General features: G+C 35.2%; 1 protein-coding gene across 2 annotated transcripts in view; it reads left to right on the top strand.

Moving 5' to 3' along the window:
• Positions 1-14,661: 14,661 nt before the first annotated feature.
• Positions 14,662-17,160, top strand: part of LOC140439760 (peroxidase-like) — a 489,498-nt gene continuing 486,999 nt past the window's right edge. The window contains exon 1 of one of the 2 annotated variants that reach the window (XM_072529901.1): positions 14,662-14,869. The gene's annotated coding sequence lies outside the window, so the exon portion shown is untranslated. The remainder of the gene's footprint in view (positions 14,870-17,160) is intronic. The other variant, XM_072529899.1, reaches the window with a different exon arrangement.

Genomic DNA, 17,160 nt, shown 5'->3' on the forward strand with positions numbered 1-17,160 from the left:
CTGCTCTGAACCAAAACAAAAATCTGTCCCGTCCTAGACAATAGTTATTAAAATACCTATATACGGACGTAACTAGGCCATCTAAAAACAAAAAGAGAAATCAAACGATTTCTACCTAGCGAAACCAAATTCAAATTTTTACCACTGTGTTTCCTACAATTTGCGAAACAAACAGCTGGATAAATTACTCGACAAGGGAATCTAAAATTGCATTCCACATGCCGTTCATCCTGGTCAAAATTCGTAGTGAATTCAGTTTCTGGTACTCCAAACGAAGTAAGTAACAAAACAAAATGAAGGTATTAGATTTTTGTTTTGATACAGGGCAGCGACAACCGCTGATACGTATTTCGACCTCCTTAGGTCTCGTCAGAACGGTATAGTCACTGCTTTGAACCAAAACAAAAATCTCTCCCGTCCTAGACAATAGTTATTAACATAACACTGTATACGGACTTAACTACGCCATCTAAAAACAAAAAGAGAAATCAAACGATTTCTACCTAGCGAAACCGAATTTAAATTTTTACCACTGTGTTTCCTACAATTTGCGAAACAAACAGCTGGATAAATTACTCGACAAGGGAATCCAAAATTGCATTCCACATGCCGTTCATCCTGGTCAAAATTCGTAGCGAATTAAGTTTCTGGTACACCAAACGAAGTAAGTAACAAAACGTAATGACGCTATTAGATTTTTGATTTGATTCAAGGCAGCCACAACCGCTGATACGTATTTCGACCTCCTTAGGTCTCGTCAGAACGGTATAGTCACTGCTCTGAACCAAAACAAAAATCTCTCCCGTCCTAGACAATAGTTATTAAAATGACTATATACGGACTTAACTACGCCATCTAAAAACAAAAAGAGAAATCAAACGATTTCTACCTAGCGAAACCAAATTCAAATTTTTACCACTGTGTTTCCTACAATTTGCGAAACAAACAGCTGGATAAATTACTCGGCAAGGGAATCTAAAATTGCATTCCACATGCCGTTCATCCTGGTCAAAATTCGTAGTGAATTCAGTTTCTGGTACTCCAAACGAAGTAAGTAACAAAACATAGTGAAGGTATTAGATTTTTGTTTTGATACAGGGCAGCGACAACCGCTGATACGTATTTCGACCTCCATAGTCACTGCTCTGAACCAAAACAAAAATCTCTCCCGTCCTAGACAATAGTTATTAAAATAACTATATACGGACGTAACTAGGCCATCTAAAAACAAAAAGAGAAATCAAACGATTTCTACCTAGCGAAACCAAATTCAAATTTTTACCACTGTGTTTCCTACAATTTGCAAAACAAACAGCTGGATAAATTACTCGGCAAGAGAATCTAAAATTGCATTCCACATGCCGTTCATCCTGGTCAAAATTCGTAGTGAATTCAGTTTGTGGTACTCCAAACGAAGTAGGTAACAAAACATAATGACGGTATTAGATTTTTGTTTTGATACAGGGCAGCGACAACCGCTGATACGTATTTCGACCTCCTTAGGTCTCGTCAGAACGGTATAGTCACTGCTCTGAACCAAAACAAAAATCTCTCCCGTCCTAGACAATAGTTATTAAAATAACTATATACGGACGTAACTAGGCCATCTAAAAACAAAAAGAGAAATCAAACGATTTCTACCTAGCGAAACCAAATTCAAATTTTTACCACTGTGTTTCCTACAATTTGCGAAACAAACAGCTGGATAAATTACTCGGCAAGGGAATCTAAAATTGCATTCCACATGCCGTTCATCCTGGTCAAAATTCGTAGTGAATTCAGAGTCTGGTACTCCAAACGAAGTAAGTAACAAAACATAATGACGGTATTAGATTTTTGTTTTGATACAGGGCAGCGACAACCGCTGATACGTATTTCGACCTCCTTAGGTCTCGTCAGAACGGTATAGTCACTGCTCTGAACCAAAACAAAAATCTGTCCCGTCCTAGACAATAGTTATTAAAATACCTATATACGGACGTAACTAGGCCATCTAAAAACAAAAAGAGAAATCAAACGATTTCTACCTAGCGAAACCAAATTCAAATTTTAACCACTGTGTTTCCTACAATTTGCGAAACAAACAGCTGGATAAATTACTCGGCAAGGGAATCTAAAATTGCATTCCACATGCCGTTCATCCTGGTCAAAATTCGTAGTGAATTCAGTTTCTGGTACTCCAAACGAAGTAAGTAACAAAACATAGTGAAGGTATTAGATTTTTGTTTTGATCCAGGGCAGCGACAACCGCTGATACGTATTTCGACCTCCATAGTCACTGCTCTGAACCAAAACAAAAATCTCTCTTGTCCTAGACAATAGTTATTAAAATAACTATATACGGACGTAACTAGGCCATCTAAAAACAAAAAGAGAAATCAAACGATTTCCACCTAGCGAAACCAAATTCAAATTTTTACCACTGTGTTTCCTACAATTTGCGAAACAAACAGCTGGATAAATTACTCGGCTAGGGAATCTAAAATTGCATTCCACATGCCGTTCATCCTGGTCAAAATTCGTAGTGAATTCAGTTTCTGGTACTCCAAACGAAGTAGGTAACAAAACATAATGATGGTATTAGATTTTTGTTTTGATACAGGGCAGCGACAACCGCTGATACGTATTTCGACCTCCTTAGGTCTCGTCAGAACGGTATAGTCACTGCTCTGAACCAAAACAAAAATCTCTCCCGTCCTAGACAATAGTTATTAAAATAACTGTATACGGACGTAACTAGGCCATCTAAAAACAAAAAGAGAAATCAAACGATTTCTACCTAGCGAAACCGAATTTAAATTTTTACCACTGTGTTTCCTACAATTTGCGAAACAAACAGCTGGATAAATTACTCGACAAGGGAATCCAAAATTGCATTCCACATGCCGTTCATCCTGGTCAAAATTCGTAGCGAATTAAGTTTCTGGTACACCAAACGAAGTAAGTAACAAAACGTAATGACGCTATTAGATTTTTGTTTTGATTCAAGGCAGCCACAACCGCTGATACGTATTTCGACCTCCTTAGGTCTCGTCAGAACGGTATAGTCACTGCTCTGAACCAAAACAAAAATCTCTCCCGTCCTAGACAATAGTTATTAAAATAACTATACACGGACGTAACTAGGCCATCTAAAAACAAAAAGAGAAATCAAACGATTTCTACCTAGCGAAACCAAATTCAAATTTTTACCACTGTGTTTCCTACAATTTGCGAAACAAATAGCTGGATAAATTACTCGGCAAGGGAATCTAAAATTGCATTCCACATGCCATTCATCCTGGTCAAAATTCGTAGTGAATTCAGAGTCTGGAACTCCAAACGAAGTAAGTAACAAAACATAATGACGGTATTAGATTTTTGTTTTGATACAGGGCAGCGACAGCCGCTGATACGTATTTCGACCTCCTTAGGTCTCGTCAGAACGGTATAGTCACTGCTCTGAACCAAAACAAAAATCTCTCCCGTCCTAGACAATAGTTATTAAAATAACTATATACGGACGTAACTAGGGCATCTAAAAACAAAAAGAGAAATCAAACGATTTCTACCTAGCGAAACCGAATTTAAATTTTTACCACTGTGTTTCCTACAATTTGCGAAACAAATAGCTGGATAAATTACTCGGCAAGGGAATCTAAAATTGCATTCCACATGCCGTTCATCCTGGTCAAAATTCGTAGTGAATTCAGTTTCTGGTACTCCAAAGGAAGTAAGTAACAAAACATAATGGCGGTATTAGATTTTTGTTTTGATACAGCCCATCGACAACCGCTGATACGTATTTCGACCTCCTTAGGTCTTGTCAGAACGGTATAGTCACTGCTCTGAACCAAAACAAAAATCTCTCCCGTCCTAGACAATAGTTATTAAAATAACTATATATGGACGTAACTAGGCCATCTAAAAACAAAAAGAGAAATCAAACGATTTCTACCTAGCGAAACCAAATTCAAATTTTTACCACTGTGTTTCCTACAATTAGCGAAACAAACAGCTGGATAAATTACTCGGCAAGGGAATCTAAAATTGCATTCCACATGCCGTTCATCCTGCTCAAAATTCGTAGTGAATTCAGTTTCTGGTACTCCAAACGAAGTAAGTAACAAAACATAATGACGGTATTAGATTTTTGTTTGGATTCAAGGCAGCGACAACCGCTGATACGTATTTCGACCTCCTTAGGTCTCGTCAGAACGGTATAGTCACTGCTCTGAACCAAAACAAAAATCTCTCCCGTCCTAGACAATAGTTATTAAAATAACTATACACGGACGTAACTAGGCCATCTAAAAACAAAAAGAGAAATCAAACGATTTCTACCTAGCGAAACCAAATTCAAATTTTTACCACTGTGTTTCCTACAATTTGCGAAACAAATAGCTGGATAAATTACTCGGCAAGGGAATCTAAAATTGCATTCCACATGCCATTCATCCTGGTCAAAATTCGTAGTGAATTCAGAGTCTGGTACTCCAAACGAAGTAAGTAACAAAACATAATGACGGTATTAGATTTTTGTTTTGATACAGGGCAGCGACAGCCGCTGATACGTATTTCGACCTCCTTAGGTCTCGTCAGAACGGTATAGTCACTGCTCTGAACCAAAACAAAAATCTCTCTCGTCCTAGACAATAGTTATTAAAATAACTATATACAGACGTAACTACGCCATCTAAAAACAAAAAGAGAAATCAAACGATTTCTACCTAGCGAAACCGAATTCAAATTTTTACCACTGTGTTTCCTACAATTTGCGAAACAAACAGCTGGATAAATTACTCGGCAAGGGAATCTAAAATTGCATTCCACATGCCGTTCATCCTGGTCAAAATTCGTAGTGAATTCAGTTTCTGGTACTCCAAACGAAGTAAGTAACAAAACATAATGACGGTATTAGATTTTTGTTTTGATACAGCGCAGCGACAACCGCTGATACGTATTTCGACCTCCTTAGGTCTTGCCAGAACGGTATAGTCACTGCTCTGAACCAAAACAAAAATCTCTCCCGTCCTAGACAATAGTTATTAAAATAACTATATACGGACGTAACTAGGGCATCTAAAAACAAAAAGAGAAATCAAACGATTTCTACCTAGCGAAACCTAATTCAAATTTTTACCACTGTGTTTCCTACAATTTGCGAAACAAACAGCTGGATAAATTACTCGGCAAGGGAATCTAAAATTGCATTCCACATGCCGTTCATCCTGGTCAAAATTCGTAGTGAATTCAGTTTCTGGTACTCCAAACGAAGAAAGTAACAAAACATATTGACGGTATTAGATTTTTGTTTTGATTCAAGGCAGCGACAACCGCTGATACGTATTTCGACCTCCTTAGGTCTCGTCAGAACGGTATAGTCACTGCTCTGAACCAAAACAAAAATCTCTCCCGTCCTAGACAATAGTTATTAAAATAACTATATACGGACTTAACTACGCCATCTAAAAACAAAAAGAGAAATCAAACGATTTCTACCTAGCGAAACCAAATTCAAATTTTTACCACTGTGTTTCCTACAATTTGCGAAACAAACAGCTGGATAAATTACTCGGCAAGGGAATCTAAAATTGCATTCCACATGCCGTTCATCCTGGTCAAAATTCGTAGTGAATTCAGTTTCTGGTACTCCAAACGAAGTAAGTAACAAAACATAATGACGGTATTAGATTTTTGTTTTGATACAGGGCAGCGACAACCGCTGATACGTATTTCGACCTCCTTAGGTCTCATCAGAACGGTATAGTCACTGCTTTGAACCAAAACAAAAATCTCTCCCGTCCTAGACAATAGTTATTAAAATAACTATATACGGACTTAACTACGCCATCTAAAAACAAAAAGAGAAATCAAAGGATTTCTGCCTAGCGAAACCGAATTTAAATTTTTACCACTGTGTTTCCTACAATTTGCGAAACAAATAGCTAGATAAATTACTCGGCAAGGGAATCTAAAATTGCATTCCACATGCCGTTCATCCTGGTCAAAATTCGTAGTGAATTTAGTTTCTGGTACTCCAAAGGAAGTAAGTAACAAAACATAATGGCGGTATTAGATTTTTGTTTTGATACAGCCCATCGACAACCGCTGATACGTATTTCGACCTCCTTAGGTCTTGTCAGAACGGTATAGTCACTGCTCTGAACCAAAACAAAAATCTCTCCCGTCCTAGACAATAGTTATTAAAATAACTATATACGGACTTAACTACGCCATCTAAAAACAAAAAGAGAAATCAAACTATTTCTACCTAGCGAAAGCAAATTCAAATTTTTACCACTGTGTTTCCTACAATTAGCGAAACAAACAGCTGGATAAATTACTCGGCAAGGGAATCTAAAATTGCATTCCACATGCCGTTCATCCTGCTCAAAATTCGTAGTGAATTCAGTTTCTGGTACTCCAAACGAAGTAAGTAACAAAACATAATGACGGTATTAGATTTTTGTTTTGATTCAAGGCAGCGACAACCGCTGATACGTATTTCGACCTTCTTAGGTCTCGTCAGAACGGTATAGTCACTGCTCTGAACCAAAACAAAAATCTCTCCCGTCCTAGACAATAGTTATTAAAATAACTATACACGGACGTAACTAGGCCATCTAAAAACAAAAAGAGAAATCAAACGATTTCTACCTAGCGAAACCAAATTCAAATTTTTACCACTGTGTTTCCTACAATTTGCGAAACAAATAGCTGGATAAATTACTCGGCAAGGGAATCTAAAATTGCATTCCACATGCCATTCATCCTGGTCAAAATTCGTAGTGAATTCAGAGTCTGGTACTCCAAACGAAGTAAGTAACAAAACATAATGACGGTATTAGATTTTTGTTTTGATACAGGGCAGCGACAACCGCTGATACGTATTTCGACCTCCTTAGGTCTCGTCAGAACGGTATAGTCACTGCTCTGAACCAAAACCAAAATTTTTCCCGTCCTAGACAATAGTTATTAAAATAACTATATACGGACGTAACTAGGCCATCTAAAAACAAAAAGAGAAATCAAACGATTTCTACCTAGCGAAACCAAATTCAAATTTTTACCACTGTGTTTCCTACAATTTGCGAAACAAACAGCTGGATAAATTACTCGGCAAGGGAATCTAAAATTGCATTCCACATGCCGTTCATCCTGGTTAAAATTCGTAGTGAATTCAGTTTCTGGTACTCCAAACGAAGTAAGTAACAAAACATAATGACGGTATTAGATTTTTGTTTTGATTCAAGGCAGCGACAACCGCTGATACGTATTTCGACCTCCTTAGGTCTCGTCAGAACGGTATAGTCACTGCTCTGAACCAAAACAAAAATCTCTCTCGTCCTAGACAATAGTTATTAAAATAACTATATACAGACGTAACTAAGCCATCTAAAAAAAAAGAGAAATCAAACGATTTCTACCTAGCGAAACCGAATTCAAATTTTTACCACTGTGTTTCCTACAATTTGCGAAACAAACAGCTGGATAAATTACTCGGCAAGGGAATCTAAAATTGCATTCCACATGCCGTTCATCCTGGTCAAAATTCGTAGTGAATTCAGAGTCTGGTACTCCAAACGAAGTAAGTAACAAAACATAATAACGGTATTAGATTTTTGTTTTGATACAGGGCAGCGACAACCGCTGATACGTATTTCGACCTCCTTAGGTCGCGTCAGAACGGTATAGTTACTGCTCTGAACCAAAACAAAAATCTCTCCCGTCCTAGACAATAGTTATTAAAATAACTATATACGGACGTAACTAGGCCATCTAAAAACAAAAAGAGAAATCAAACGATTTCTACCTAGCGAAACCAAATTCAAATTTTTACCACTGTGTTTCCTACAATTTGCGAAACAAACAGCTGGATAAATTACTCGGCAAGGGAATCTAAAATTGCATTCCACATGCCGTTCATCCTGGTCAAAATTCGTAGCGAATTAAGTTTCTGGTACACCAAACGAAGTAAGTAACAAAACGTAATGACGGTATTAGATTTTTGTTTTGATTCAAGGCAGCGACAACCGCTGATACGTATTTCGACCTCCTTAGGTCTCGTCAGAACGGTATAGTCACTGCTCTGAACCAAAACAAAAATCTCTCCCGTCCTAGATAATAGTTATTAAAATAACTGTATATGGACGTAACTACGCCATCTAAAAACAAAAAGAGAAATCAAACGATTTCTACCTAGCGAAACCGAATTCAAATTTTTACCACTGTGTTTTCTACAATTTGCTAAACAAATAGCTGGATAAATTACTCGGCAAGAGAATCTAAAATTGCATTCCACATGCCGTTCATCCTGGTCAAAATTCGTAGTGAATTTAGTTTCTGGTACTCCAAACGAAGTAACTAACAAAACATAATGACGGTACTAGATTTTTGTTTTGATACAGGGCAGCGACAGCCGCTGATACGTATTTCGACCTCCTTAGGTGTCGTCAGAACGGTATAGTCACTGCTTTGAACCAAAACAAAAATCTCTCCCGTCCTAGACAATAGTTATTAAAATAACTATATACGGACTTAACTACGCCATCTAAAAACAAAAAGTGAAATCAAACGATTTCTACCTAGCGAAACCAAATTCAAATTTTTACCACTGTGTTTCCTACAATTTGCGAAACAAACAGCTGGATAAATTACTCGGCAAGGGAATCTAAAATTGCATTCCACATGCCGTTCATCCTGGTCAAAATTCGTAGTGAATTCAGTTTCTGGTACTCCAAACGAAGTAAGTAACAAAACATAGTGAAGGTATTAGATTTTTGTTTTGATACAGGGCAGCGACAACCGCTGATACGTATTTCGACCTCCATAGTCACTGCTCTGAACCAAAACAAAAATCTCTCTTGTCCTAGACAATAGTTATTAAAATAACTATATACGGACGTAACTAGGCCATCTAAAAACAAAAAGAGAAATCAAACGATTTCTACCTAGCGAAACCAAATTCAAATTTTTACCACTGTGTTTCCTACAATTTGCGAAACAAACAGCTGGATAAATTACTCGGCTAGGGAATCTAAAATTGCATTCCACATGCCGTTCATCCTGGTCAAAATTCGTAGTGAATTCAGTTTCTGGTACTCCAAACGAAGTAGGTAACAAAACATAATGACGGTATTAGATTTTTGTTTTGATACAGGGCAGCGACAACCGCTGATACGTATTTCGACCTCCTTAAGTCTCGTCAGAACGGTATAGTCACTGCTCTGAACCAAAACAAAAATCTCTCCTGTCCTAGACAATAGTTATTAAAATAACTATATACGGTCGTAACTAGGCCATCTAAAAACAAAAAGAGAAATCAAACGATTTCTACCTAGCGAAACCAAATTCAAATTTTTACCACTGTGTTTCCTACAATTTGCGAAACAAACAGCTGGATAAATTACTCGGCAAGGGAATCTAAAATTGAATTCCACATGCCGTTCATCCTGGTCAAAATTCGTAGTGAATTCAGTTTCTGGTACTCCAAACGAAGTAGGTAACAAAACATAATGACGGTATTAGATTTTTGTTTTGATACAGGGCAGCGACAACCGCTGATACGTATTTCGACCTCCTTAGGTCTCGTCAGAACGGTGTAGTCACTGCTCTGAACCAAAACAAAAATCTCTCCCGTCCTAGACAATAGTTATTAAAATAACTATATACGGACGTAACTAGGCCATCTAAAAACAAAAAGAGAAATCAAACGATTTCTGCCTAGCGAAGCCGAATTTAAATTTTTACCACTGTGTTTCCTACAATTTGCGAAACAAATAGCTGGATAAATTACTCGGCAAGGGAATCTAAAATTGCATTCCACATGCCGTTCATCCTGGTCAAAATTCGTAGTGAATTCAGTTTCTGGTACTCCAAAGGAAGTAAGTAACAAAACATAATGGCGGTATTAGATTTTTGTTTTGATACAGCCCATCGACAACCGCTGATACGTATTTCGACCTCCTTAGGTCTTGTCAGAACGGTATAGTCACTGCTCTGAACCAAAACAAAAATCTCTCCTGTCCTAGACAATAGTTATTAAAATAACTATATACGGACGTAACTAGGCCATCTAAAAACAAAAAGAGAAATCAAACGATTTCTACCTAGCGAAACCAAATTCAAATTTTTACCACTGTGTTTCCTACAATTTGCGAAACAAACAGCTGGATAAATTACTCGGCAAGGGAATCTAAAATTGCATTCCACATGCCGTTCATCCTGCTCAAAATTCGTAGTGAATTCAGTTTCTGGTACTCCAAACGAAGTAAGTAACAAAACATAATGACGGTATTAGATTTTTGTTTTGATTCAAGGCAGCGACAACCGCTGATACGTATTTCGACCTCCTTAGGTCTCTTCAGAACGGTATAGTCACTGCTCTGAACCAAAACAAAAATCTCTCCCGTCCTAGACAATAGTTATTAAAATAACTATACACGGACGTAACTAGGCCATCTAAAAACAAAAAGAGAAATCAAACGATTTCTACCTAGCGAAACCAATTTCAAATTTTTACCACTGTGTTTCCTACAATTTGCGAAACAAATAGCTGGATAAATTACTCGGCAAGGGAATCTAAAATTGCATTCCACATGCCGTTCATCCTGGTCAAAATTCGTAGTGAATTCAGAGTCTGGTACTCCAAACGAAGTAAGTAACAAAACATAATGACGGTATTAGATTTTTGTTTTGATACAGGGCAGCGACAACCGCTGATACTTATTTCGACCTCCTTAGGTCTCGTCAGAACGGTATAGTCACTGCTCTGAACCAAAACAAAAATGTCTCCCGTCCTAGACAATAGTTATTAAAATAACTATATACGGACGTAACTAGGCCATCTAAAAACAAAAAGAGAAATCAAACGATTTCTACCTAGCGAAACCAAATTCAAATTTTTACCACTGTGTTTCCTAAAATTTGCGAAACAAATAGCTGGATAAATTACTCGGCAAGGGAATCTAAAATTGCATTCCACATGCCGTTCATCCTGGTTAAAATTCGTAGTGAATTCAGTTTCTGGTACTCCAAACGAAGTAAGTAACAAAACATAATGACGGTATTAGATTTTTGTTTTGATACAGGGCAGCGACAACCGCTGATACTTATTTCGACCTCCTTAGGTCTCGTCAGAACGGTATAGTCACTGCTTTGAACCAAAACAAAAATCTCTCCCGTCCTAGACAATAGTTATTAAAATAACTATATACGGACTTAACTACGTCATCTAAAAACAAAAAGAGAAATCAAACGATTTCTACCTAGCGAAACCAAATTCAAATTTTTACCACTGTGTTTCCTACAATTTGCGAAACAAACAGCTGGATAAATTACTCGGCAAGGGAATCTAAAATTGCATTCCACATGCCGTTCATCCTGGTCAAAATTCGTAGTGAATTCAGTTTCTGGTACTCCAAACGAAGTAAGTAACAAAACATAATGACGGTATTAGATTTTTGTTTTGATACAGGGCAGCGACAACCGCTGATACGTATTTCGACCTCCTTAGGTCTCGTCAGAACGGTATAGTCACTGCTTTGAACCAAAACAAAAATCTCTCCCGTCCTAGACAATAGTTATTAAAATAACTGTATATGGACTTAACTACGCCATCTAAAAACAAAAAGAGAAATCAAAGGATTTCTGCCTAGCGAAACCGAATTTAAATTTTTACCACTGTGTTTTCTACAATTTGCTAAACAAATAGCTGGATAAATTACTCGGCAAGAGAATCTAAAATTGCATTCCACATGCCGTTCATCCTGGTCAAAATTCGTAGTGAATTCAGTTTCTGGTACTCCAAACGAAGTAACTAACAAAACATAATGACGGTACTAGATTTTTGTTTTGATACAGGGCAGCGACAGCCGCTGATACGTATTTCGACCTCCTTAGGTGTCGTCAGAACGGTATAGTCACTGCTTTGAACCAAAACAAAAATCTCTCCCGTCCTAGACAATAGTTATTAAAATAACTATATACGGACTTAACTACGCCATCTAAAACAAAAAGAGAAATCAAAGGATTTCTGCCTAGCGAAACCGAATTTAAATTTTTACCACTGTGTTTCCTACAATTTGCGAAACAAATAGCTGGATAAATTACTCGGCAAGGGAATCAAAAATTGCATTCCACATGCCGTTCATCCTGGTCAAAATTCGTAGCGAATTAAGTTTCTGGCACACCAAACGAAGTAAGTAACAAAACATAATGACGGTATTAGATTTTTGTTTTGATTCAAGTCAGCGACAACCGCTGATACGTATTTCGACCTCCTTAGGTCTCGTCAGAACGGTATAGTCACTGCTCTGAACCAAAACAAAAATCTCTCTCGTCCTAGAGAATAGTTATTAAAATAACTATATACAGACGTAACTACGCCATCTAAAAAAAAAAGAGAAATCAAACGATTTCTACCTAGCGAAACCGCATTCAAATTTTTACCACTGTGTTTCCTACAATTTGCGAAACAAACAGCTGGATAAATTACTCGGCAAGGGAATCTAAAATTGCATTCCACATGCCGTTCATCCTGGTCAAAATTCGTAGTGAATTCAGAGTCTGGTACTCCAAACGAAGTAAGTAACAAAACATAATGACGGTATTAGATTTTTGTTTTGATACAGGGCAGCGACAACCGCTGATACGTATTTCGACCTTCTTAGGTCTCGTCAGAACGGTATAGTCACTGCTCTGAACCAAAACAAAAATCTCTCCCGTCCTAGACAATAGTTATTAAAATAACTATATACGGACGTAACTAGGCCATCTAAAAACAAAAAGAGAAATCAAACGGTTTCTACCTAGCGAAACCAAATTCAAATTTTTACCACTGTGTTTCCTACAATTTGCGAAACAAACAGCTGGATAAATTACTCGGCAAGGGAATCTAAAATTGCATTCCACATGCCGTTCATCCTGGTTAAAATTCGTAGTGAATTCAGTTTCTGGTACTCCAAACGAAGTAAGTAACAAAACATAATGACGGTATTAGATTTTTGTTTTGATACAGGGCAGCGACAACCGCTGATACGTATTTCGACCTCCTTAGGTCTCGTCAGAACGGTATAGTCACTGCTTTGAACCAAAATAAAAATCTCTTCCGTCCTAGACAATAGTTATTAAAATAACTATATACGGACTTAACTACGCCATCTAAAAACAAAAAGAGAAATCAAACGATTTCTACCTAGCGAAACCAAATTCAAATTTTTACCACTGTGTTTCCTACAATTTTCGAAACAAACAGCTGGATAAATTACTCGGCAAGGGAATCTAAAATTGCATTCCACATGCCGTTCATCCTGGTCAAAATTCGTAGTGAATTCAATTTCTGGTGCTCCAAACGAAGTAAGTAACAAAACATAATGACGGTATTAGATTTTTGTTTTGATACAGGGCAGCGACAACGGCTGATACGTATTTCGACCTCCTTAGGTCTCGTCAGAACGGTATAGTCACTGCTTTGAACCAAAACAAAAATCTCTCCCGTCCTAGACAATAGTTATTAAAATAACTATATACGGACTTAACTACGCCATCTAAAAACAAAAAGAGAAATCAAACGATTTCTACCTAGCGAAACCGAATTTAAATTTTTGCCGCTGTGTTTCCTACAATTTGCGAAACAAATAGCTGGATAAAATACTCGGCAAGGGAATCTAAAATTGCATTCCACATGCCGTTCATCCTGGTCAAAATTCGTAGCGAATTAAGTTTCTGGTACACCAAACGAAGTAAGTAACAAAACATAATGACGGTATTAGATTTTTGTTTTGATTCAAGGCAGCGACAACCGCTGATACGTATTTCGACCTCCTTAGGTCTGGTCAGAACGGTATAGTCACTGCTCTGCACCAAAACAAAAATCTCTCTCGTCCTAGACAATAGTTATTAAAATAACTATATACGGACTTAACTACGCCATCTAAAAACAAAAAGAGAAATCAAACGATTTCTACCTAGCGAAACCGAATTTAAATTTTTGCCGCTGTGTTTCCTACAATTTGCGAAACAAATAGCTGGATAAAATACTCGGCAAGGGAATCTAAAATTGCATTCCACATGCCGTTCATCCTGGTCAAAATTCGTAGTGAATTCAGTTTCTGGTACTCCAAAGGAAGTAGGTAACAAAACATAATGACGGTATTAGATTTTTGTTTTGATACAGGGCAGCGACAGCCGCTGATACGTATTTCGACCTCCTTAGGTCTCGTCAGAACGGTATAGTCACTATGCAGATGCTATATAGAGCAGTGACTATACCGTTCTGACGAGACCTAAGGAGGTCGAAATACGTATCAGCGGTATATATATTTCTATATATATATATATATATATATACATATATTTATATATATTTATATATATATATATATATATATATATATATATATATATATATATATATATTATATAAATAAATATATATATATTTATGTAAATAAATATATATATATATATATATATATATATATATATATATAACACTTTATTTTTTATTTCATTCGTTTTTATGCAATGTAATTTCAAAACCTGCATATCACTACAACCACATCTAATCCGATTCGTACTAGTGACATAGTCGTATTAAAACCCAAAGCGATGCCAATTTTAAAACCTCATCAAGGGTATTCTAATTGGCGCACTTCCTTCTGACACTGCAAGAGGTGGTACCCTACCATCAGCGGCGATGCTGGGTACCAGGACTTTTACTCCAAGAACAAAATATTCAAATACTCGCGTACTTGATGTATTTGGATCATATTACTTTCTCTTTTGTTGAAGTTATAAGTTAGGGCGGCCCAAGACAAGGTTTCTCAGTTTGTTTGTTTGTAGTGGCTGGAGACACTATTGCTTATATTTGGATTTTTTTAATAAGGTATGTATCTACTAAATGTATTTCTCTTATACCACTTTTTTAAAGTTGCAATAAAAAATTTGAGAATTTAAAAATTAAACAAATAAATTACTTCTCAATTATTTTCTTCTCAATTATTTTCTTCACTTTTGTGTGTTTTCAAATTTCTCATGAGGATAATATATGGGAATAAACAAAAACTGTTTTATCGAGAACATTAAATCCAATGTTGTCAGTGTATTTTAACTTTCCAGATAATATTTTTATGCTTCAAAATTTTATTGAAAAGATTTTTAAAGAAAGAATGGATATACCTAGTACACACTTCTTATATGTAAAGTGTAGAACTGAAGATTATAAATTTTTGCGTTATTTGAAAGTATAGTGAAACCTACTTTAGATACAAGCATATAGAAAAACCAAAAATATTTTATATACATTCCGTTTGATTTGCTCTTTTTACATGTCCATACCAAATTAAAATTAAACTTTTTTCTTCCAAATAGGTATGTAGGTATATACCTATATATATATATATATATATATATATATATATATATATATATATATATATATATATATTTATATATATATATGTATATATTTATATATATATATATATATATATATATATATATATATATATATATATATATATATGTATATATATATATATATATATATATTTATATATATATGTATATATTTATATATATATATATATATATATATATATATATATATATGTATATATATATATATAAATATATACATATACCTGTATATAAGAATAAGAAAAAAGAAGTACTTGTGACTCGTTTGGAACAAATATATAACTGTTTTGGATGGGTTGGAGTCAATAAAAGGGCTATTGGTTACAATAAAACAAAGTTTTTGTTTTTGATTCTAATATTTTTATATTTAATGGTGTATTTTATAAACAAATTTTTGGTAGTCCTATGGGATCTAGTCTTTCACCCATTCTAAGTAGCTATGTCATGGATGATGTTATCAGTGATTGTATCAGTAATTGCACTTTTTTCATTCCTTTTATTAAGAGATATGTAGATGATTTAGTTTTGGCACTTCCTAAACACAAAATTCATGAAACAGTCAACATTTTCAACAGTCATAATCAACATATACAATTTACAGTTGAGGAAGAGGTAGATAATTCTCTACCATTCCTTGACATGAGAATTGTAAGAAATACAGACAATATGTTGAAAACCAGATGGTTCAGAAAACCCATATGTAGTAACAGATTTATAAGCTATTACGCTCACCATCCAAATAAAATGAAAATGAACCTTATAACAGGATTAAAAGAACGTGTTTTAAAACTTTCTCATCCAGATTATCTACAAGAAGATCTTCAATTATTAAAAAATATTCTAATTGAAAACTCTTATCCTCCAGATATGCTACATAGGATGCTTTTTTCTAATATTGGTAATATAAATAATTTAACACCATTTTTTGCTCAATCTCAAAACATTGTATCTAACAATCAGAACATATATTATCATTCACTACCTTTTATACCATCATTAACACCTAAATTAATACAAACACTAAAATTTATTGACAATATAAAAATAGCAACAAAGAACATCAAAACTATTTCATCTTTATATTCTAAAACTAAATAGGTATCCTATAGACAAATTTGAAAAAAAGAATTTTGTATACAGCATTATTTGTACTCAGTGTGAGGCTGAATATGTTGGTGAGACCGGAAGAAATCTTTCAAATCGCATTATTTCTCACAAAAGTGATTGCAGAATTAAAAAACCATCTTGTGCTTTGGCAGAACATGTAATCGATAAAGACCATATTATGGATTTTGATAACATTAAAATTTTATGTAATGAAAGTAATAAATTTAAAAGGACTTTTTTGGAAATGGTTTGTATTAGCAAAAGTGATAATAGTTTAAACAAAAGATCAGAAATTCAAAATTTAAGCAAAATTTATAATTATATTCTTTCTTTATGATTTATATATAAAACTTGTAAAATGTCATATTTAATTCTCCATATATCTGTCACATTCTTTCAGACATCTGTCAACGGTGAATAAATCTTCTTCTTTTTGTTACTAAACAAAAAATAATGTTTAAACGAAATTTTACTTTTGGCAATATAATTGTCAAAAATAAAAATTTTATGTTGGCATTTATGACATTGAGGCTATTTGTAATTGGTTGCTATTTGAACTTATTTATAAATTCAATTATTTTTCTATTAAAAAAATGTTTTCAAAATTATAAAAATTTTCGGAGAAACATTTATTGGATTGAAACATTTTTG

The sequence above is a fragment of the Diabrotica undecimpunctata genome, chromosome 4 (assembly GCF_040954645.1).
Source record: "Diabrotica undecimpunctata isolate CICGRU chromosome 4, icDiaUnde3, whole genome shotgun sequence".
In the NCBI taxonomy this organism is placed as follows: domain Eukaryota; kingdom Metazoa; phylum Arthropoda; class Insecta; order Coleoptera; family Chrysomelidae; genus Diabrotica; species Diabrotica undecimpunctata.